The following is a 24421-nucleotide window of genomic DNA, read 5'->3' as shown; positions in this document are numbered from 1 at the left end:
ATATTTTGGATGTGAGTGTGAGAGAGAGAAGAGCCAAGGATGATGACAAGGATTGGAGCCCAAGCACCTAGACGGATGGTGCTGCTTTCAGTAGAAAAAGAGGAGACAAAGGAAGAGCAGAACTTGGGGGCAGGGGAAATCTGGGAGTTCAGTTTGGGATATTCCAAGTTTCAGAAGAGACTGTCAAACAGAGCGTGAAGTAGAAACCCGATAGGAAAGTCTAGGGGTCAGGAGAAAGGTGTACCCTGGAGACACATATTAGGGAGTTATCAGCATGAGAGCTTTTTGGATGTTCTTGATCAGTTAGTGGAATTTTTCTCCACCCAGCTGCATGACTGTTTACTCTGGAGCAAGGATTCCTGGGCGTAAACCTAACTCTTCCACTCCTCGGAGGTATGATCTTGGACAGGCTACTCAACTGCTCTCAGTGTCTGCTTCTGCAACAGTGCCCACTTCTTATGGTTATTACGAGGAAAAAATGAGGCAACTCATGTTAATTATCTTGCACTAGTAATACGCACTCCCTGTATGTTAACCATTATAATCCACTCCCTCCCTCTCTCTACCTCTTAGTATCTTGCTAAGCTTGGTATCTTCGACTTTCCTATCTTCTCACCCCATATTCAACTCATCCCTCACCCTCTGTGCTGCTGGCTTACTGTCCACGCCAGTACCTCACTGCCCCTAGAGCAATCCTATGAACAGTGTTGATTCCAGCTGAAGAGGTCACAAACTTCTATTTCTACTCTCAGAAAATTTCTTAAATCTGCCTCCCTCTCTTTATTTTCTCATTATTTCTCATCTGAGTTCCCAACAAATTTTACTTAAATTTCAATTATATTCTAATCAAATTAAAATGTCATTTTAATTTGCCTGCGTGTCTGTCTTCCCTTAAAACTGTAAGCATTTCAACCGCCAAGTAATAATTATCACTGTAGTCCTAGCACCTTTATGTCCAGTGTCCAAACCATGGTAACTATACGATAAATATTTCGTGAATGAATGAAAACATTTTATTGGCTAATTATTACCTGCTAGACAACTCTGTGAAGTCAAAATACAACCATCACTTCCATATAAATTACGATTCTTGCCCACAAAGAGTTTTGAGAGACAAACTTAGCATACTTGAGGCAGAAAACAAAGCAGCCAAATAAATGTAATTAGATTACTATAAAAAAGAGAGAACTGGGGCCAGGCACAGTGGCTCAAACCTGTAATCCCAGCACTTTGGGAGACCGAAGCAGGTGAATCACCTGAGGTCTGGATTTGGAGACCAGTTGGCCAACATGGTGAAACCCCATGTCTACTAAAAATATAAAAATTAACTGGGTGTGGTGGTGGGTGCCTGTAATCCCAGCTGCTTAGGAGGCTGAGGCAGGAGAATCACTTGAACCCAGGTGGCAGAAGTTGCAGTGAGCCAAGATCACGCCATTGCACTCCAGCCTGGGTAACAAGAGCAAAACTCCTTCTCAAAAAAAAAAAAAAAAAAAAAAAAAAAAAAAAAAAAGAGAGAGAGAGAGGGAGAATTATACACAGAAACTTTTCAACTTACAATGCCATTACATCTGGATAAACCCATCCTAGTTAAACTTAGGGCAGGTTCCCTTTGGTCTCAAGCTCATGGCTGATTAAATGATGCATAGTACATGCTCCCTTCCTCTTACTCCCTGTGCCTGGTTGTCATTACTCCTCAAAAGTAGTCAAATTTCTGGCCCTCAACACCTTTGCCATAGAGCCCCATAGTTTGCAGATACACATTCCCCCCAGTAGTCTGCCGTGATTCTTGGCATTACTCGATCTTCACTGAGAGTCATGTGCAAGCAACAATCCATCTTACTAAGAAATGACTTGAGTAGGCCAGGCGCAGTGGCTCATGCCTGTAATCCCAGCACTTTGGGAGGCTGAGGCAGGTGGATCACCAGGTCAAGAGATTGAGACCAGCCTGGCCAACATGATGAAACCCCATCTCTACCAAAAATACAAAACTTAGCTGGGCATGGTGGCAGGCACCTGTAATCCCAGCTACTCGAGAGGCTGAGGCAGGAGAATCACTTGAACTCAGGAGGCAGAGGTTGCGGTGAGCTGAGATCACGCCACTGCACTCCAGCCTAGCAACAGAGTAAGACTCTGTCTCAAAAAAAAAAAAAAAGAAAGAAAAGAAATGACTTGAGTAAGGTCATGCTTATCCACATTTAAAAAGGTTAGGAATGACTTCAAATGTGAACGTAGGGATCTGCCACCCTTTGACGCAATTTGTACAAAGATTTGCTCTTTATCACCAGTCAGGGTAACCAATCTCTAAATTTCTTCCTCACCAAAAAAGGAAAGACTTTCTAATATCAGAATGAGGCAAAATGGTATAGGCATAATAAGCGTTCATTTGTGAGCTACACACACCTAGGTTTGAAGTCCAACTCCAGTGCTAACTAGGTCTGTCACCGCCTAGGGAAATCTAATTGAATTTTCTGGGCCTCAGTTTATTCATTTGTGAAAAAAGAGCAGTGTGACCTGTATCATAGTGTGATTGTTATCATAAAGCTGTTAGGAGAGTTACATGAGAAAATGTATGTAAAGCACCCAGCACACAATCCCTGCGCATAGTGGTAGCTATTATTATGGATTCTAACTCCCAGGTAGTCATGGATCTTAGGAAAGGAAGTATTCAAGGGTGATCTTTCCATGGGTTTCCTTTAGCTTTAAGTAGTATCTTATGCTCTTAGTCTACAAGAAAGCTTTTGCTGAGTTTTGTCATCAAAGCTGAGGTTGGAAATAGAAGGTCCATGGACCAGGATAAGGGTTGAGTCTTTCTCCCAGCTCTGATGGGACAGTATTTTCTGACTGCCTTCGGGAATTTGTATGTCCACAAATGGACCTTGAGAATTCAAAAACAAGACAAGACTTGGAATGCTAATAAGAGATAACAAGGCATCATCAGTCCCTGAGGAAAATGAAGTGCTTTAGTGTATTGGTGGCATGAAAGGGAATCTAGATGCTCTGAAGCTACAGAGAAGACTTCAGTGCAGGTTACCCAGGGTACAAGGCAGTAGTGATGGCCCTAAAATACCTGCTCACTTCCACCTCTGCCATCCCTGTGTTAAAGCAAATAAGGAGGCCATTAGCCGAGGTTGTCTCCGTAACCAGAGTGACTACATAAGCAAGCCAAACTCCAATTCAGTAAACAATAAAATGAAACTAGAGATTTCACCAATCAGGAACCACCAACTCACCTCTAACTAGGGTGTTCCCACTCTAATAAAACATATTTTCTTAGTTTTCCTTCCACTTTCAGTCTATAAAAGCTCACTGTCCTCGCTGCTGCAGCAGAGGTCTCTTAACCTCTTCTGGTTTTGAGCACTGCCCAATTCATGAATGGTTCTTTGCTCAAATAAACTGTTTACATATTACAGATGTAATACTCATATTACATATTACAAATATAACTGTTACATTTATTTTGTCTAAAGTTTTTCTTTTAACACCTCCTGCCTTCTTCCTTTGCATAGCTGCTCTACTCCACCTGTTCTAGAATATTAACACACCCAAGGCCGTCCTCAGTACACAAATGCCTTCTGCAGCCTACATGTATACAGAACGGGGTCCTTGAAGAACAGCTCAACCAACACACCCAACACATGATGGCACTGATTACTTGGCCACAAGTGACAGGGACCTTTAAAGGCACTCATGCCATTTGCAGATATGAGTATTTGAATATAGATTCACTGATCCAGAATCTACTTCGCCTTGACTTCTACCTTTAAAATCTAGTGCCAGGACTAATAAGCTTCTTAAAGATGTACATTCACAATAAGCTGTCCTTTCAATCCATGTATATTATAATACTAACAGCTAACATTTCTTGAAGGCCAACCATGAGCCACACCTCACAGGCAGGAAGGCACAACATAGTGTTTCTTAAACTTGCCAGATCCTCATGTCATCCAGGGTGCCTGTTGCATCCACTGCTCCCCAGGCTCCACCCCAGCTAAATTGAATCAGAATCTGAGACAGGGCCTGGGAACTGCTCTTTTAACAGGAATCTCAGGTGATTCTTAGGATCAGGCAAAGTGAGGACCAATGGCATAGTGGTTAAGGTGTGAGGTCCATGATCTGATTCTACCATTTACATATTTTATGGCTTCAGATAACTTAACCTCAGTTATATATCTGGGATTTCAGAGTACTGACAGCATCTGCCTATAGGGTATTCAGAGGAATAAATGAGATAATGGTCATTAACCACTTAGCCTAATTCCTGGCACACAGCAAGCTCTCAACAGTATCACCAACATCACTGATCTGAATGGCCCTATAAAAGTATCATCTCTATGATTTTTGCTCAGTGCCACACAATTAGCAATTAAAGTGCCTGAGACCAGGATTTAAACTCACACCTGACCATCTCCAAAGCATTAAGCACCTGCACAGCAACTTCTCAGAAGCCTTCGCAGCAAGGGAAGGAGAAATTAAATGGGCAGAGGGCCCAGTGGCATAGAACAATCCATATATTCAGGTCCTAGCTCCAAATTCATGTCTGAATTCAGCTCATGTTGCATTCTTAGGAGGAGCCATTAGGCACATGATACACCCAGAAAGATGCCCCCAAACCCTATGTATTAAAGAAGGAAAGTCTGACTTGGACTTACTCTTGTATCTGCTTCGGCTCCTCTTCTGCACAATACACACACCTACCCTCCTTTGGGAACCATCCAGAATCCCCACTCTTTCTCCAGCTCTGCCCAAGGAGTTCCTCTCCTGGGAGGCAGATGAGGTACAGACTTTGAGAGTCTGGCCTGGAGAACAAGGAAGACCTAAGCTTCATTTCCCAATTATAAGGCCTCTCATAGTTACTTCACTTCCTGAGACCTTCTCTCAATGGGTCCTAGGCTCATTTGCAATAATGCTGTAGGCAGAGTGCACAGCTCACTGGTCAACTAATCAATAACGCTAGGCCTCAGCCTACCACCTATCCTTTCTCTGAATTCTCCCAACCTAACCTAATATTTCAGTTAAAGTGGGGCCACCTGTGACTCATACTTTATACAGAGCTTGTTTTATGAGCCCTCATTCATTTGTTCACACAAATATGCCCCAAATACAGATGAAACCGAAATAAACAGGGCCCAGCTCCTGCTACTGAGGCTTAGAGAAAGGCCATAAACTAGAAGGTGGAAAATTATGTAAAGCATTAAAAACTAAGGGCTGAGGTGGTGCCAACTCTACTACAGGAAGTCAGAAGAGGTAAAGTTCGTCCTGCGTTTTGCAGTTTAAATAGGAGTTCACCAAGCAGGGCAAGGCATGCCCAACAGAGAGAATACCAGTGCAAAGGCTCATTCAGGAAAGCAGCCATTGTGTTCAGGAATGGTGAGCAGCTGTGGGGTAGGGGAGGGTATGAGGGCCGCAGTGATGAGAAATGGTTTTCAACTGGATATCTGCTCCAGACAGGTATTTCTAGTCCTAACTTATCCTGCAAGTAACTCGGACTGGCGGAGGTTTTCTAAGCAAGCAAGTAACATTATTAGATTGTTTTCTCTAAACTCAGTGGTGAGCTCCCAGCACTAAAAAGGAGCTTTGATGGAGCATGAAGAGGTGAAGAGGGGCCATTTCAGTGAATAGAGGACAGGGTGCCAGAGACCGTCTTTCCTCACTCCTGGTCTGGCCTGCAGCCCCACCATCCACCCCACTAACCCCTGGCTCAGCAGATAGTGAACTCTGGTCAAGTCCCTGGAACGCCAGGCTCCAGAAGCTGTTAACAGAGTAAAGGGGAGACAGGAGAGGAGGGGGAACCAACTGCAGAGATAAACTGAGGAGGAGTCAGAGAAATATGATGCCGTGTCTAGTGGCTCATGCGCTTCCAGCTAGATGGACTATGTTCAAATTCCACTTCTACCCTTTACTACCTGCCATGACCTTGAGTAATTTACTTAACCTCTCTCAGACTGTTGTTTTCTTTTTTTTTTTTTTTTTTGAGACGAAGTTTTGTTCTTTCGCCCTGGTTGTAGGGCAGTGGCGCAATCTCTGCTCACTGTAACTTCCGCCTCCCAGGTTCAAGCAATTCTCCTGCCTCAGTCTCCCAAGTAGCTGGAATTAGACATGCACCACCACGCCCAGCTAATTTTTGTACTTTTATTAGAGACGGGGTTTCACCATGTTGGCCAGCCTGGTCTCAAACTCCTGACCTCAGGTGATCCACCCACCTCGGCCTCCCAAAGTGCTGGGATTACGGGCGTGAGCCACCACACCTGGTCGAGACTGTTTTCTTATTAAGTGGCAATAACAAGTCCCATTCACTTCAAAGGCTTGTTCTGAAAATTAAAACTGATTTATTTCAGGTGATGAGGATAGTGACCACTGCAGGGAATAATGGCTTTCTAAATGTTATTAAACTAATTCTTAGTATCTTCATTTTTATCTTATGTGTCTCTTATATGATGTGACAAAATCCCTCAGGCTAAAAGATCTTCAAATATAGCAGGCCCATGGAGACTTGAGATGGAATTAGCCCTCCTGAGACGCTCCCAGTGCTGCTGTGTCTCCTACATGAGACTCTAATCAGTTCCTTCCAAGTTGCTTTCTGCCCTCCTTGGCTGCTTGCAGTTTCTGGAAGATCACATTTCCCACCTGACCCAGTGGGCCCAGGGGAGCTGTGGACCTTGTAGCTCAGGGTTTTTCAGAGGTTTCACATGACAACCTGGCAGGGTGCAGCTGTTCCGGGCAAGGGTATTAATAATACAGGCCTTTTTCCGCAAACTCTGGCAAACAGTCTAAAATGACAAGTGAAAACACTGAGTCCAAATTCTCACTGGGGCTTAGGGCAGAGGAAGCCAAAACAGCTCGCCTTTATCAAGGCTAAATCGTGGAAGTAAATCAGAGTTCTGCTAGGGGTGGTGGCTGAGGAAAACCACTGGTGATAAAAGCAAGGAAGTGGAGGAGGAACCATAGGGGAGGGAGCCACGGTCACACTCCTTATGGAATAAACTATCTCGCCTAGGGCAGTTTCAGCAGAAGGTTTCAGAGACCGCGGGAACAGAAAGAAAGAAGTCCATTCGCCTTGCTGGCTGAGGAGCAAATTGGGCCATGGATTTCATCTCAGCAATAGCCAATAAACGCAGCAACTGCTATACTCTGAGATGTCTAGCACAGGAGACTTTATAAAGAACAAGCCGATCTAACCTCACCAGCAAGTGACAGATGGAGAAGGTCTTGCAGGATTTTTGTCCTTTGTCCATATTGCATGAGCACCTAAAACAGTGCCTGGCATTAAAGCACTCAGTAAATATGAGTGACTGAAGAAATACGTGTGTGGGGAGAGAATATAAATCAGCAGCTCCAGTTAGTAACTGTACAGAGGTAAGCAAGCCATCCGGTCTCTAGGAGCCTCTCTTTCTTCATCAGGAAAATGGGGTAATGACACTTACCTTGAAAGCTTCTTATAAGAATTAAGGCCAGGCACAGTGGCTCATGCCTGTAATCCAAGCACTTTGGGAAGCTGAAGTGGGAGGATTAGGCAGCTGAGGTCAGGAATTCAAGACCAGCCTGGCCAATATGGTGAAACCCTGTCTCTAACAAAAATGTAAACAATTAGCCAGGTATGGTGGCACATGCCTGGAACCTCAGCTACTCAAGAGGCTGAAGCAGGAGAATCGCTTGAACCTGGGAAGTAGAGGTTGCAGTGAGCCGAGATCATGCCGCTACACTCCAGTCTGGGTGACAAAGCGAGATGCTATCTCAAAAAAAAAAAAAAAAAAAAAAAAAAAAAAAAAAAAAAAAAAAAAAAAAAAAAAAAAGAATTAAATAAAATGATGTATGTAAAAACCTCTAAAACAATGCATGGTAGAAAGTAGGCACTCAATAAATGGACTTTAATTTTCAGCTACAAATTAGACCTCAATCTTCAGCTATAAATCAGACCTCGACTATCCACTCTCTATTTCCAACTCTTATGGGGGAGGGGAAGGTGGCAGGGGCGGTGGATGAAAACGGAGTGTAAACCAACTGCAGATGATAAATCAAAGGAAAGCAAAGGAAGACCCACGAGGTCACACCTCCCCGTCAAGTACTCTGCTGGGTCTCAGAATTCTCAGTGGTAGAATGCAGGAAAGTGGATCTGTGGTCTTCAAACTGCGCAGAACTCCAACAAGCCCATGGAGACCCTGAGGGGTTGCCTTGGGGTGGGAAAGAAGGAGACCAGTGGGCCCCAAGCAGCATCAGGCAGCTTTCTATGGGAGGCTGTCCTCAGAAGGGACAGTCCCACACTTGGTCCAGCCTGTGTAATCTAATGCTTTCTCCGAGGTCCCCAGTTTCCCCCAGGGCCAGGATTGGGGTAAGGGAGGTGCCTGGGATGCAAAACTGAAGGAGGTGAACATTCTCAGGGCCACACAAGTGCGAGATTGGCACCTGGGTGGGGCACCCAGCTAGCCTCAACCTAGTCCCAATCCTGAGTCCCCCAGCCCTCCTTCAGTGCCAGCCTCACTCCTGTGGCATTTGGCACCACCGGCCACCCTCTCTGGGAGTCTCTCTCCACTGCCTGCCCTGGCACTGTCTGTCATGGGTACAGCGTTCTGTTGCTCTCCATCTCTCTCACTGGACTCTCTTCTTCCTCCTGGGCAAGAAAAGTAGAACAAGGGAAGACCCACTTCCCATGTTGGCCAGGCTAGTTTTGAACTTCTGACCTCAAGTGATCTGCCCACCTCAGCTTCCCGAAGTGCTGGGATTACAGGCATGAGCCACCGCACCTGGCCTTAATTTTTATAAGAACCTTTCAAAGTAAGTGTCATTAGCCAATTTTGCTGATGAAGAAATAAAGCCTCCTGGAGACCGAAGAATTGGAAATAGAGTTGATAGTTGAGGTCTGATTTATAGCTGAAGATTGAGGTCTAATGTGTAGCTCAAGATTGAAGTCCATTTATTGAGTGCCTACTTCTACCAAGCATGGTTTTAGAGGTCTTTCCATATATCATTTTATTTAATTCTGAGTAGAACAAGAGGGAAGAAGTGGATGGGAAAGTACACAGAGGCCAGGGGAGAACACGCTGCGGGGAAGCTTCGTTTGTGGACAGGCAGAGGGAGCGTGGTGGAAGGGCGACAGGCAGATGGACAGGCAGGTACAGACCTCAGGGACAGAGAAGACTCACTCCCCGTCACCTGGCAGAACTTTCTCTCCAGGCATGTCTTTCCCTGCCTCATTGCCTCGTCCAAGTCAGGCCCACATCATCTAACACTAGAACCCTCCCCACAGTCTCCTAACCTGCCAGCTTCTTACCTCTTCACAAAGGATGAATCTCCTGAAGTCCAGCTCTGAATAATGAAGCTCCTCCTCAGAGACCTAAATAGCATCTTCCAGATTTACTCCATTAAGTGCAAATTACCTCAGTCTAGTACACAAGACCATGCTCCCATCCACTCCCCAGCCTCCAAGCAACACCCACCGTGCACACAGCACCACTTCCCTGGATTCACCCTGGCCAACGGCCCTGACTTTGCCTGCACCCTTTCCTCCCTCAGCACACCCTTGCCCCAATTCCACCTGTCAAATCTTTGCACTGTAAACAGCACACCCACTCTCCTCTCTTCCAAGATTCTGCATCCAGGCCTGCCAAAGCCTGAAGCTATTTGCAGATGTTGGCGAGTACACTTCTCTCTGTCGGCTCCATCAATAATTCACTGCATTGCCAGGTATCTCAAAAGCAAGGCCTTTGCCTTGCCTTCAAATCAGAGCCACAGGGTAGAAAGTGGGAACCTGCCCTGTGGTTGCCATGAACCCCCTCTGAGCAGGCAAGTTAGGTGACATGTAATGATGTCCCTTCAGTGGGGAGTTGGTCAGCCACGGCGAAGCAGCCACCGCCAGTTGTTTTATTTCTTGATTCCCTTCTGCACCTCGCCCTGCTGTGGGTCCCGCAGGCTCTCAGTAAATACTAATTGAATTAATTAATTAATTAACTAGCTCTTCCTGCTGGGAGCACAGAACTAATTCCATTAAAAACAAAAATCATTCTCCTGCCTTTTGCATCTAAAGCTGACTTCACCAACGATGGAAATGTTCTATAACTGGATTGTGGTGACAGTTGCACTACTCAATAAGTTTACTAAAAAAAAAAAAATCACTGAATTGGCCAGGCGCAGTGGCTACACCCCTAATCCCAGCACTTTGGGAGGCCGAAGCCGGCGGATCACAAGGTCAGGAGATGGAGACCATCCTGGCTAACATGGTGAAACCCTGTCTCTACTAAAATACAAAAAACTAGCCAGGCATGGTGGTGCACACCTGTAGTCCCAGCTACTTGGGAGCTGAGGCAGGGGAATCACTTGAACCCGGGAAGCAGAGGTTGCAGTGAGCCAAGACACACCACTGCACTCCAGCCTGGTGACAGTGAGACTCCGTCTCAAAAAAAAAAAAAAAAATCACTGACTTGTATACCTAATATAGGTTGCTTTCATGGAATATAAACTGTACCTCAATGAAGATGCTCCAGGTCTGAAAGACAACCTCAGTCTCAGTTCCTGCAATCCATGGCACCTGTGAATGGCTATGAGTAATCTCACGGAACAGCCCAGGCTGCTGCAGGGAGGTGAGACCCCTGGGGTGGCCAAGCGCCAGGTCAGCCTATAGTCAGGATATAGCATAAAGTGCACTGATCCTACTGAACCGTCCACATTGGGCTCTCTAGTGCCCCAAAGCTCGGAGTCAAAGCCCAGGCTGAAATCACTTTCCTGCGGAGGTATCCACTGGCTTCGCAGGCTGTGATTCCTTCACACAGCACCACAGAGCTTCCTCCACAGCAACCCCCACAATTCACGGTTTTACATTTGATTGTGTTACTATTTAATTAGTATTTGTCTCTCTCTCTTTAAACCACACGCTACAGGAGGTCAAGTACCATGGCTCATGTATTCATAGTGCCCAGCACAGAAGCAAGAACATAGTAGGTGTTCATTTAAAAAACCGATGGCTGGGCCGGGCGCGGTGGCTCACGCTTGTAATCCCAGCACTTTGGGAGGCCGAGACGGGTGGATCACGAGGTCAAGAGATCAAGACCATCCTGGTCAACATGGTGAAACCCCGTCTCTACTAAAAATACAAAAATTAGCTGGGCATGGTGGTGCACGCCTGTAGTCCCAGCTACTCGGGAGGCTGAGGCAGGAGAATTGCTTGAACCCAGGAGGCGGAGGTTGCGGTGAGCTGAGATGGCGCCATTGCACTCCAGCCTGGGTAACAAGAGTGAAACTCCATCTCAAAAAAAAAAAAAAAACCGATGGCTGAATGAATGAATGGACACTCTTCACTGACTGAACTAGGGTAAGGCACAAGTCCACTGTTTTCTTTCAGTGCAACACTGTCCTATAGCTGGGTGTTCATGATGAGGGCCTCCCAGACAGGAGGAGAGGCAAAGAGCTAGAAGAGGGAGCCAACACTCCCTAAGACACTTCTCTACTTTGCCTTCACAACAATCTACAAACTGTTGAGAACTATTAAGTTTATGAATATTGATGAATGCTGGGTGTATGATAGGATATATTGTTTGCTAGGAAGAACGATGGCAAGGAAAACCTAGCTGCCCCCCTCGAGTGGAAAACCACTTGGGGCATTCCGAAGTGGCAGAACAATGTATAAATATCTTACGCCAATTACAACAGTTCTTTGAGATATCTGACCCCATGGCTCCCTCATGGAGAATACCTTTTAGTTTGTCTGTGATCAGTGGTAAGTGGGTAACAGCTGCCCACTTGGTATATTTTTGCATTATGAGAAAATACAGAACACCTGTTTGCTAATAATAATCACCTGTTAAGAGAGAATAAATACATGAATCAGAATCTGCTGGGGGCCTTCAGCCTGGAATGCTGTCAGCCCCTGAGGCTCTCAGCTCTGAAGGCTGCTGGCTGACCCCACAGGATAAACCCACTTTGCTGTTCTATTTGGGTGTCTGCTCTCATTTCCTTCAGCGCCGCCTGGGTGGGGGTCTTTACGGCTGAGCTGGTACTCAGTAACAAACTAGCTATTATTATTGCTCTGTCTACAGATGAGGCAACAAAGGCTTTGCTACTGGAACTCAGATCTGTCAGGCTAGAAAGCCCATGCTCTTTCCTAGACATCCCTGATGGGCAAGGGTGAGGTGAGGTGCATGGGCGTCCCTACAGTGCAGTCAAGGTTACCGCTACACAGGCAGGGGTTGAAAATCTGATGGCCGGTGCAATCATGTGCTGCCTTCTGAGGTCTGGTTCCCTGAGTCAGCCTCCTCCAGCCTCTTCCTGCAGTGTACGTGAGCCAGCCTTCAGCACACAGGAGACTCAGAAAACAAAAGAGGATCCTCCCAGTCGTGATCAAAAGCCTGAGTCCACTCACACCTGGGCAGCCTATGCCCAGTGCAGGTTTCCAAAGACCTCTCCATTTACCCTGGAAATACACTCGCTTCTCCATACTCCATTTCCCATCCCACCATCCCAAACTGTTCCTGCCCCAGAGAAAGCTCCTCGCAAATCCTCGTTTTCTTCCCACATGCTCCTAAGGGGAGACACCAAAGTGTCTGCCCAGCTGTAGGGCAGTGTTGCATTGAGGTAAAACAGAGAGTATGTGCCTTACCCCAGTTTGTCAGTGAAGAGTGCCCACTCACTCATTCAGCATTCAATCAACTTTTTAAATAAACACCTACTATGTGCTTGATTCTGTGCTGGGCACTCTGAACACGTGAGCCATGGTACATGACCTCATGTGTGTGTGCCACAAGGTTCTACCCACCCTGGGGCAGGTAGTGTATAGATAGTAACAGGTAGCAGCCAGGCACGGTGGTTCATGCCTGTACTCCCAACACTTTGGGAGGCCGGGCCAGGTGGATCACCTGAGGTCAGGAGTTTGAGACAAGCCTGGTCAACATAGTCGAAACCCTGTCTCTACTAAAAATACAAAAAATTGGCTGGACATGATGGCTCGTGCCTGTAGTCCCAGCTATTTGGGAGGCTGAGGCACGAGAACTGCTTTGAACCTGGAAGGCAGAGGTTGCAGCGAGACAACATCACTTCCCTGCCTCCAGCCTGGGCAGAGTGAGACCCCATCTCAAAAAAAGAAAAGAAAAGAAAAAAAAAAAAGGGTAGTAACAGGTAGCCATAGCATAATGACTAAGAGGATAGACTTGGGTGTCATACTCCCCAGGTTCAAATTCCAACTTACTAGCTATGAGATCTCGCTATGCCTGTTTTCTCATTTATAAAATGGAGCTATAAATTGTACCTAATTCTCAGGATTGTCATGGGGATTAAATGAATGAATATATATATAAAACACTTAGTGCCTGGTCCATAAGAAGTGCAATAGAATCATTAGCTGTCATTGTCTGTTTCTTTCCCCAGTGCAGTGAAGTTGCCTCTTCATCTATAAGGGGAAAGAGCAGAAGACGCTGAGCTAAGGAAGGCTGGAGACCATGGCAGCTGCCCTTGGCACTGTCTGCTCTCCAGGCACTGAGAAAATAATCCTCCTGTGCCAACTCTAGAGGTTTCTTCATCTCGGCTGCCAGTAAGTACAGATGTTGGCACACTGGTACCAGGGAGGAACAGGGTGGAAAGCAGAGCAAAAAAAATCAGCACTTACAGGTTGTTGGCTCATCTGTGAACAAAAACAATCCTCCCTGGAAAAACACACAGCTCTGTAAAATATCACTTTTCATGGGCCACCCAGGACAATTAAGAGATTTCCTATAACTGGTGAACTGGGCTGAAAAATAAGGAAGTCAAATTTCTGGGGCAGCTCCAGAAATTATGGGAGGGGGCTTGTCAGCACCAAATCCTCTTGCTTTCCACACTGAAGGAGGGCAGGCTGCAATATAGATTCAGACAGCTGGACCAGGGGAGCAGAAAGAGAGGCACACAACCAACTGTGAGGGAAACACAAATTAAGACCACAATCAGTTATCACTGCACATCTATTAGAACAGCTAAAGTTGACCGGGCACAGTGGCTCATGCCTGTAATCCCAGCACTTTGGAAGGCCTAGGCGGGTGGATCACCTGAGGTCAGGAGCTCGAGACCAGCCTGGCCAACACAGTAAAATCCCGTCTATACTAAAAATACAAAATTAGCCAGGTGCAGTGGCACACGCCTGCAGTCCCAGCTGCTCAGGAGGCTGAGGCAGAGGAATCACTTGAACCTGGGAGGTGGAGGTTGTAGTGAGCCAAGATAGTGCCACTGCACTCCAGCCTGGGTGACAAGGGCAAAATTCCATCTCAAAAAAAAAAAGAGCGAGAGAACAGCTAAAGTTAAGAAAAAGTGGCAACACCAAATGCTGGCAAGCATGTGGAGGAAGTGGATTAAGTTGCTGGGGGGATTGTAAAATGATACAGCCACTCTAGGAAATGGTTTGGAAGTTTCTTCAAAAGCAAAATAATATGCTTAGCATGCAACTTAGCAATTGAACTCCTAGGCATTTATCCCAGAGAAGCAAAAATGTATGTCCATGCAAAAATCTGAACACGATTGTTCATAGCAGCTTAATCTGTAATAGCCAAAAACTGAAATTAACCAAAATGTCCTTCCATAGGTAAACAGTTAAACTGTGATACACGCACACCATGGAATACTATTTAGTAATAAAAAAAGCAAACTATTGACAAATTCAACAACTTTAGTGGACCTGAAGGGCATTATGATGAGTGCAAAAGAAGCCAACTTCAAAAGGTTGTATATTGTATGATCCTATTTATAGAATATTCTCAAATGACAAAATTATACAGATGAAAAACAAGGGCGGGGTAGGGTAACAGTAAAGGGTCAGAACAAGGGAGATGTTTTTGACAATGAAATAGTTCTGTATCTTGATTCTAGTGATGCCTACACTAACCTACACACAAAGAAAATAACACTATGCACACACATGTACCAATCTCAGATGCCTGGTTTTGATACCATTCTACAATTATGTGAGAAGAAACAAGAAACTGAAGAATGCACCAGAGTCTCCGTACTATCTTTTCAACTTCCCATGAATCTACAATTGTTTCCAAATAAAAAGCAAAATAAAAAGAAAAGGCACACAGCCAGAAGAAAACTGGGATTCCAGTTCATACCTCTTTGCTCCAAAATCCTGGTGTTCCAACCAGGTCAAATTATTCATAGTTCTGTGTGTACCATGACATTTCATACTTCCATGTTTTTACACATACAGACTTCTACTGAGACTACCCTTCCCTCACCTAGATAACTTTTCATTTCCTTTAAGATCCAATCCACATACCTTCTCCTTAAGGAAGCTTCCTTGCCTCCCCCTCCTCGGATTACTGCTCTTCCTCTGCACTTCCAATGCACGGCACTTATTCAACTGAATTGCAAGGATTAGTTTACTTGCTTCCATCTCCTGCCATGTATAATCCACAGAATTAGAAAAAAAATTTGCAAAGGATATCCAATAAAGGACTTATCTGTAAAATACATAAGGAACCCTTACAACTCAATCATAAGACAAACAACCCGATTTTTTTTTAATGGGCAAAAAAATCTAAACCTTTCACCAGAGGAGCTATGCAGGTGGAAAATAAGCACATGAAATGATGCTTGGTATCATTAGTGTTTATGGGAATGCACAAAAAACCAAAAGGAGATATCACCGCACATCTATTAAAATGAAAGAGATGAGCAGCGTGCTGTGGCTCAAGCCTGTAGTCTCAGCACTTTGGAGGGCCAAGGCAGGTGGATCATTTGAGGTCAGTAGTTCAAGACCAGCCTGGCCAACATGGTGAAACCCCATTTCTACTAAAAATACAAAAATAAGCCAAGCATGTTGGCAGGCACCTATAACCCCAGCTACTCAGGAGGCTGAGGCAGGAGAATTGCTTGAACCCTGGAGGGAGAGGTTGCAGTGAGCTGAGATCATGCGACTGTACTCCAGCCTGGGCCACAGAGTGAGCCTCTGTCTCAAAACAGAAACAAAAAAAAAAAAAAAAAAAAAAGGACCATACCAAATGTTGGCAAGGAAGTGAAGCACCTGGAATTCTGGTACACAGTGGCAATATAAAATGGTACACTGTCTAGATGACAGTTTGGCAGCTTCTTTAAAAGTTAAACAGGCTGGGCATGGTGGCTCACGTCTGTAATCCCAGCACTTTGGGGGGCCAAGGTGGGTGGATCACGAAGTCAAGAGTTTGAGAACAGCCTGGCCAACATGATAAAACCCTGTCTCTACTAAGAATACAAAAATTAGCCAGGCATGGTGGCACACGCCTGTAATCCCAACTACTCTGGAGGCTGAGGCAGGAGAATCGCTTGAACCTGGGAGGCAGAGGTTGCAATGAGCCTAGATCATGCCACTGCACTCCAGCCTGGGTAACAGAGCAAGATTCCACCTGGGGGGTGGGGGGCGAAGGCTCCAAAGGATAGTGAGGGGCGGGGCTGCAGGAGATCTTTGGCATCACTGAAATGACATACTCCCCCTCTTGGGTTGCCACTGCCACAACTACCTCCAACAGCCAAAGCCAGCCCATGCTGGGCTGGATGGGCTAAGGCAGGAAGTGGGCTGTGCCTGCTTCCCAGGACACCCTTCCGTTTACTGCCACGGGGCGGTTTCATGTCAAGGACCTAACCAGACAGTCAGCAGAACAGACTCCAGTTCCTCTCATGCTGCAAACAAGACCCTTCCCCTTTCTGCGCCTCCACTTCCTCCAGTGAAAGGCGTGATGACTAATGATCAAGCCCTCCAAGGAGCTCTTTTGGTTGTAATTCATGTTCTGACTGCCCTACTGAGCCAAAGCTGAAGGCAGAGCACCACCTCCACTTAGCAGTGCCTCCTAAATCACTCCCTCTGCCCCTCCGCCTCTGCCCCTCAGTCCTGTCCCTCAGCAAGTAGCTTCCAAAGACCCTGACTTCTTCCTCCATCTGCTAGTTTGTTCCCCAGTTAGCAACTTAGGCACTTAAAACTGTGTTCAGGCCAGTCACAGTGGCTCACACCTGTAATCCCAGCATTTTGGGAGGCTGAGGTGGGCAGATCACCTGAGGTCAAGAGTTCAAGACCAGCCTGGCCAACATGACAAAACCCCGTCTCTACTAAAAACACAAAAATTACCCGGGTGTGATGGCGGGCACCTATAATTCCAGCTACTTGGGAGACTGAAGCAGGAGAATCGCTTGAACCTGGAAGGCAGAGGTTGCAGTGAGTCAATATCACACCATTGCACTCCAGTCTGGGGAACAGATCAAGATATCGTCTCAAAAAAAAAAAAAAAAAAAAAAAAATCAAAAAAAAAAAAAAAAAAAAAAAAAAAAAAAACTGTCTTCAGGAGTCTATGAACCCGGGACACATAGCTACTTGAGACATAATTTCTCCCTTTAGAGTTCTTGAAGGAAAGGCTGGCAATGAGTGACAGGGTGGGTGGGAAAGAGAAGGTCGTAAGCAGCCTTGAAGTATGGAAGCGCCTCGTCTTGTCCCCTGACAGATCTGTATGTCCAAGTGTGGGCCAGAATTTCTTGCCCAGACAGGCTGGGATATTTGGCAGGGCACATAGTAGGCTTTGAGTAAGTATCTGTGGAACTGAATTAAATCCCTCTTACGAGAGGAGTAATCTCTTCCCGAGTTGCAGAGAAGCAAGCATAATGATCTCCGTGCACTCCCCTGGAAGCAGTTCTGAGAGTCGAGAGACCGAGATACCCCTTGCTTCTAAGTGGAGGGGAGATCTGGGGGCACAGCGCCACTGGGCCTCACCTCCTGGGGCATCAGCTGAATGAGAGGACTATACTATAGCACTCTGTAAATGCTCCTAGCTCTGCTGCTATCTTACTCTACAAGGAAGAGTCCTTGGGGTCTGAAAGGAACAGTGCAGTATATTGTAAAGCTCCAAGCACTTTGAGCTGCAGCTGTTCACAGAGCTTTGAAGGTGGAATGATATTCCCTGAGGGGAAAGGCTCTGAGTGTCAGAACTGGATTTGGGAACCCCACGTGGGCAAGTGCTTGCCATAAAGAGCACTCACTAGCTTTGAGAAGCTGTGGAGATCACAGACAGCCTTAGGGTATCTCTTTTGCTTACGAGCTGTGAAATCTGGCAGAAGTATCTTTACCTCTGTAAGACTCAATTTCCACACTCATGACATGGGATAGACACCTCGTTAGCTCACTGCAGAATTAAATGAGATAATGAGACAGATCACAAAACACTGTGCCAGGAACCATCATGAGCTCAGTCAACTAAGCCCCTCCCCACATGGGCAGGGAGGCTCACTGTGTGCAAAACATTTTTGTTTTCGTTATTTTATGGGACCCTCACGATTGTCGTATGAAATAGTGATGGAGCTCATCAAGAACATGAGCTCAGTCAACAGCTTTCCCTTCCTTCCCTTTGTCATAAATAGACCTAAAGGTTCTCAGAATAAGATCTTAGTTAGGCCAGGCCCGGTAGCTCACGCCTGTAATCCCAGCACTTTGGGAGGCCAAGGCAGGTAGATCACAACATCAGGAGTTCAAGACCAGCCTGACCAACATGGTGAAACCCCATCTCTACTAAAAATACAAAATAATTAGCTAGATGTGGTGCACACGCCTGTAATCCCAGCAACTAGGGAGGCTGAGGCAAGAGAATCGCTTGAACCTGGGAGGTGGAGGTTGCAATGGGCCAAGATCGCACCACTGCACTGCAGCCCAGGCAACAGAGCAACATTCCGTCCCAAAAAATAAAAAATAATAAAAAGTAAGATCTTAGTTGATTTTGGTGACCAGGAAACCAAGCCCCTGAGAGAGAGACCTCGGGAAGTACACTGGGGCTTCAGATACAGAGGAGGGACTAGAAAAGGGGGAGGTAGGGCTGGCACCTGGAGACCACCCACCACGTCCCCTGCCAGTCATATGCAAGCTCCATGATGAGGCGGTCTCCTGAGCTGCGCTCCATCCTCCACCCCTCGACCTGGGCTCCCTTCCTCCCAGGAGTACGTACTTTTGCCTCAGGCACTGGTAATCACCAGCTCGGTGGCCTGGCTTCTTAATATGAGGACATGGGATCAGATGGACTCTGTAGACCTTCCCACCTTTATAATTTTACAAACCTACAATTCTACAAAGATAAACTGGTGCTTAACTGATGTCCCACCCACTCCCCACCACTCCTTTGGGACACATGAAGGAGATTCAGGAAGCAGAGGGAGAGGGGCAGTGGCTGGGACTTCATTATGCTAATGTATTAGCTCTAATCCGCTGCAACAGCAGGGCTTTCAAGAAAGAGGCTTTTGTTGCTATTTCACATTTGGCAGGAAGTTCCCCACACCCGCATTAGAGATTGTGAGTCAAAAGCTCTCATTTCAGTTCTGGCTCTCACATCCTGCATTGCTGAGGCTTCCTTTTCACACTTCTCTGACCAACTTCTTGACTTTTCCAGGAAGGAAATGTGCCCCAGATGTTGGTTAGTAAATGGTGAGTTTTCATCTGCGTTTATAAAAGGGTGTCAGTAACTCACAGGCTTCCCAAGGAGCAGGAGCCAAAGTGAGGAAATGCAGCTGACTTCTCTCTACCACTAAACCAAAGGTCTCCCCTTCAACGAAGCCCCTCCGACATGGGCAGGGACGCTCACTGTAGGCAAAACATTTTTGTTTTCATTATTTTATGGGACCCTCACGATCGTCTCATGAAATAATGACGGAAATCTCACTTTCATTTATTCACGCAACTAATGTTGCCAGGCACCTGCTGTTCACAGGTGAGGAAATGAAGGAGCACGTAGAGGAAGTGATTTGCCAGATGCCTCACAGCCTGGGGTCAAGTAAGCCCTGAAACCAGTGGCATGCTTGTCTAATCAGAATTTCCAAAACACAAAGGCCTTGGATTGTAGAATTTGCTCATTTCCATGGCATAAGTTTTCCCATTGTGGTCAATTTCAAGTCACCAATCGTGTTTAATAGTTTTTAACAAGCACTTTGCAAAATTCTCGAATATATAAAAATTGGGAAACAGAGTTTCTAAATTAGAGGCAAGCTCTCCTCCTGCCTCACCTTTCTACCTCCACGAAGGAAAAATCAACATCCTGTGGAAGCTTAAAGAGTAACCTAATAGGAAACCACCTGAAGGATTGTTAACAGGGGTAGGATTTCAGATATATTTTATTTTCTTCCACAACAGTATTTTTACAATCATCCTATGAGCACATATTACCTTTATAATCAGAACATACAGAGGTAATTAAAATCAATTTTTAGTGAGCTTCCCAGAATGTTTTGGAATAATTTGTCTCTGCATAATTTGTCACTCTGTCACCCTTGGGTTGAAGGAAGCGAGAGAGAGAGAGCGTGTGTGTGTGTGTGTGTGTGTGTGTGTGTGTGTGTCCCAATAGCTCACTTGCAGAGCAGAGGAGGTATATTTAAGTTAAGCATTCACCTGAATTTGGTTCAGCCTTACCTGGAGGATAAATATGAGAGAGTGAGAGTGAGAGTGTGCGTGTGCGTGTGTGTGTTTGTGTATGTTTCCCAGTAGAGCCTTTGCAGAGCGGAGGAGGTATACTTAAGCATTTACCCGAATCTGGTTCAGTCTTACCTGGAGTATAAATTTATTCTTTTTGGAATTCAAATTTAACCAGTAGTTGAGAAAATATAATTCCCATCAAGATTCCAAAAGACCTGCTCTGACAAACTAGAAGTCTCTTTGGCCACCAAATGACCTCGCCTCCCCACGGGCTGAGGTTGAAGCAGATGGTTTGACTAAACCAGAAACAATGGCTCCTTCTTTCCTGAGCCTTAGAAAAGGCCCTCTGCCTCCTGCCCCTGCAAAAAGGCATTGTGTCCTCTCTTCCTCAGGCTGGGATTCAAGGGGTCTTACCTCAGCACTGGGATGGAAAGCTGGTACCAGGGCTTGGGTCAGGCTCAAGGGGGCCGGTCCATTTCAGCTGGGCTCCATGACATTCACCACTTCTCCCTGGACTGCTGGCTGCAGGGCTCTGCACAATTGGCTCTACCCTCGCCTGCGCAGGGAAAAAGAACAACAAAGTTTCACCAGAAGCGCATGCATTAATACATTCAAGAGAAAAGAGCCTTTGCCCCTCCCACTGCCAGCTCTGGTCACTCGTACCAGTTCAAAGCATCTTTCAGAGCCACAACCCTCACCTGAAGCAACCAGCCTCCTTCCCAGGACCTAAATGAGCTACATGTTCACCCATACCCGTCCCTTCTGGGGCTACACAATTTCAGAGCGAGTTGTAGATTAGGCAAAGCAAACTCTACTACAGTCATGGAATCCTTGTGTTACTCACTAGTCACGGTAAGAAAAAGCAAGGGTTAGAAAGCTACAGATTGGTGGGCACGGGGGCTCATGCCTGTAATCCCAGCACTTCAGGAAGTCAAGGCGGGTGGATCATCTGAGGTCAGAAGTTCGAGACCAGCTCACCAACATAGTGAAACCCTGTCTCTACTAAAAATACAAAAAAATTAGCCAGGCGTGGTGGCAGGTGCCTGTAATCCCAGCTACTCAGGAGGCTGAGGCAGGAGAATCACTTGAACCTGGGAGGCAGAGGTTGCAATGAGCCGAGATCGTTCCATTGCACTCCAGCCTGGGCAACAAGAGCAAGACTTCGTCTCAAAAACAAGAAAGCTACAGATTGGGCCCAAGTCTTGTGTTTAGAGAAGGCTTGTGGACAATGGATTTCAATCAACAAATATGTCAAACTTGTTCACAGTTTCTTTTGACCTATAGTATGTTGTTTAGCTGTTACAAATGTGAATTCAATTTCTAATTCATTTTGGAAGCATCTTTAACTGATCCTAAATTTTCAACCTATATAGTACTGTAGTTGTCTGAATAGAGAGCATTTGTTTTTAAAATAATTGTTTTTCCTTGTGTCAAAAAAATGTATGTTCAATCTATAAATTTTAGAAAATATAATTAAATGAAAAGGACAAAATGTACCCATTCTTTCTTCATCCAAGATAACTACAGATAACATACCCCGCCTGTTTCTTGTTTTTATTTTTCAGACGTTTTATAAAGATGTAATAAAGCTAGGCATGGCTTAGTAAGTGCTCTGTCTTTAAGTAATCTTCAGCAGCATTTTAATGGCTACATAATAGATATGTACCCATGGATCTCCAATGACCCATGTATCATACCCTAAGTAGCTGTACCATAAATTGTACCCAATCCTCAGAGGCTGGACATTTAAGTCATCTCTACATTTTTCTTTTCCTAATGGCAAATAGTGTTTGAAACAAAATCTTCCAGGAAGACCCATGACACAGTCTCTCTCTCTTATTCTCTTCTGACACAGTCTTAGGAATAAAATTGTGCTGGGTCGAAGGGTTTCGAAACTTCTCAGGCTTTTGAACAGTCTTGGCGTGCTACCTTCAGGACTACTGGTACCATAGAGACTGCTCCCAGCAAAGGAGAAATGTGCCCATTCCCCAACACTCCTCTCTCCCCAAGTCCCTCATCACCCACATATCTTCGTTCACCTGGTGTAACCATTTCTAGTAGGAATAAAGGTGGAGTTCCCGAAGTCTGACTTTTCATTTTTCATGCTCGCACTCAGCTCAGCCCAAGCCTAAGATAAGATCCATTATGCTAAATTAACTCCCCTAATAAAACTTGGGAAAGAGGGATGCATGAATGATAATTAGTAAGGAGAGAAAGAGAAACCCATGGAGGGACAGGGAGTGATAGAAACACAAGGATGGCGTCCAGGGGAAAGAAACCCTTAGATACAAAGAGAAACAAGAGTCATCCCATGAGACGGCAGATGCTGATAGACAGAACTGAAGCTGAAGTGAGCCATGTGACAGGTGGAAACGTCAAGACCTCACAAAGATTCAGGGCAGAACGGGGCAAACAACAAAGGCATCCGGTGAGATGGAAAAGGAAAAAATTGCTTAAGACCTTGGGCACTTCGTTGCTGTTTATAATTAATGCCAACTAAACACCAGGAGCCAGAGTGAGAAGGGAAAGGAGAGCCATCAGGGAAGAGGTCTCTGCAGGCAAACAGCTGAGCTAGTGGTCAGCTGGGACCCACCCACAAGGAGCCTTCCTAGGGGAACAGGAGCAAAGTGCTCCTGGGGTGGGGCTGGAGGTGGGCACTGGTGGGCTGACTGCTCTACCTCCTCAACAGGAAGGAAGACCCCACTCTCCATCTCTCCCTAGCCAGCCTCTTGTATCCTTCCTTTCACTCCAGGCCAAACCTTCAGTGAGAGATGGATAACCCACCTACACAGATAACAAGGTTTCTCAGCCTTGTGACCCAGGCAAAGGCCTTGGGGACCTGTCTCATGCCCCTTTCCAGCTGACCAGGCCCCTGCCCTGCCACTCCTCTGCACCCTACACTCCAGCCATAGCAATCTGCAGATTCATGAGGGAATGGGAGGTCCCATTCGTGCTTCTTAAGTCCTTTGGAAAATGGCTTGCATATCTCCAGTATTAAGGCAAGTCATTCTACCTGCCTACCCTACCCCTACCCCACCTACTCATACACCTGGACTTCCACTGATGGACAAAGGATAGAACTTTGACTTAAAGACAATTCATCCATACATAAGGAAGCTGGGCCCATCTGACACTCTTTCAAAATTGCAACTATGAAAAAAGACTCTAGTCAGCTGGCGGTAGACCCTGGAGTTAAAGGAAAGGTGGTGGTGGAACCATGACAAGCAAATGCCATGCAGAAGATCAAGTGATGAGGCCAGGCGTGTGGCTCACACCTGTAATCCCAGCACTTTGGGAGGCCAAGGCGGGCGGATCACCTGAGGTCAGGAGTTCGAGACCAGCCTGGCCAACATGATGACACCCTGTCTCTACTAAAAATACAAAAATTAGCTGGGTGTGGTGGCGTGCACCCATAATCTCAGTTTCTAGGGAGGCCGAGGCAAGAGAACTGCTTGAACCCGGAAGGTGGAGGTTTCAGTGAGCTGAGATCACATCACTGCACTCCAACCTGAGCGACAGAGTGAGACTCTGTCTCAAAACAAAGCCAGAAAAAAAAAAAAAAAGGTTAAGCGATGGAGCTGCAGGGGCCCTATGGAAGGAGAGGAAGCTGCCCTACAAAGACAGCAGGACAGAGGCCCAGGGAGAGGTAGACAGGACACCATGCAGGCCCAGGGCAGCAGGTGTGTGGTGAGTCTAGTGGCCGCGAGGCTCTTCTGTGCATATGTCTTACTCCTGCACGCACTCCCTGACCTCCTTCAATTTGGGAAGGTGTCTATGTTTCTTGCAACCAAATTGTTCCACCTAAAACAATCTCTCCAAGGCCCTGAGGCTGCAGCAATCTTGGGCTGGGAAATCAGGATGGAAAGAGCAAGACTTCTTTCCAGCTCTACTCAACCCACAGCAAAGCTATGCAAATTAGAGTCATAGTACTGAGGGCAGGTGCTGCAAGCAACCCAGCCTGTGAGGCCTCGGCAAGAAAAGAGTTCACATGGGCCTCGATTTCTTCATCTTGTGCAAGAGATTGGTTTAAATGGGCTCTGGGGTCCCAGCTGGCTCTGGCTCCTG

The 24421-nt window shown here is 46.1% G+C and overlaps 1 protein-coding gene across 9 annotated transcripts in view; it reads right to left on the bottom strand.

The window, feature by feature from the left end:
- Positions 1-20945, bottom strand: part of ST6GAL1 (ST6 beta-galactoside alpha-2,6-sialyltransferase 1) — a 132058-nt gene extending 111113 nt beyond the window's left edge. For 3 of the 9 annotated variants that reach the window (XM_017549557.2, XM_017549566.2, XM_017549567.2), the window contains exon 1: positions 20771-20942. The gene's annotated coding sequence lies outside the window, so the exon portion shown is untranslated. Of the gene's footprint in view, positions 1-9431; positions 10155-15223; positions 15344-17044; positions 17113-20770 lie in introns of those variants that run through there. The other 6 variants (XM_037746081.1, XM_037746077.1, XM_017549560.2 and 3 more) reach the window with 6 other exon arrangements.
- Positions 20946-24421: the final 3476 nt, after the last annotated feature.

The sequence above is a fragment of the Cebus imitator genome, unplaced genomic scaffold (genome assembly GCF_001604975.1).
Source record: "Cebus imitator isolate Cc_AM_T3 unplaced genomic scaffold, Cebus_imitator-1.0 Scaffold220, whole genome shotgun sequence".
Taxonomy (NCBI): domain Eukaryota; kingdom Metazoa; phylum Chordata; class Mammalia; order Primates; family Cebidae; genus Cebus; species Cebus imitator.
This window is presented reverse-complemented; position numbering and strand designations above follow the sequence as displayed.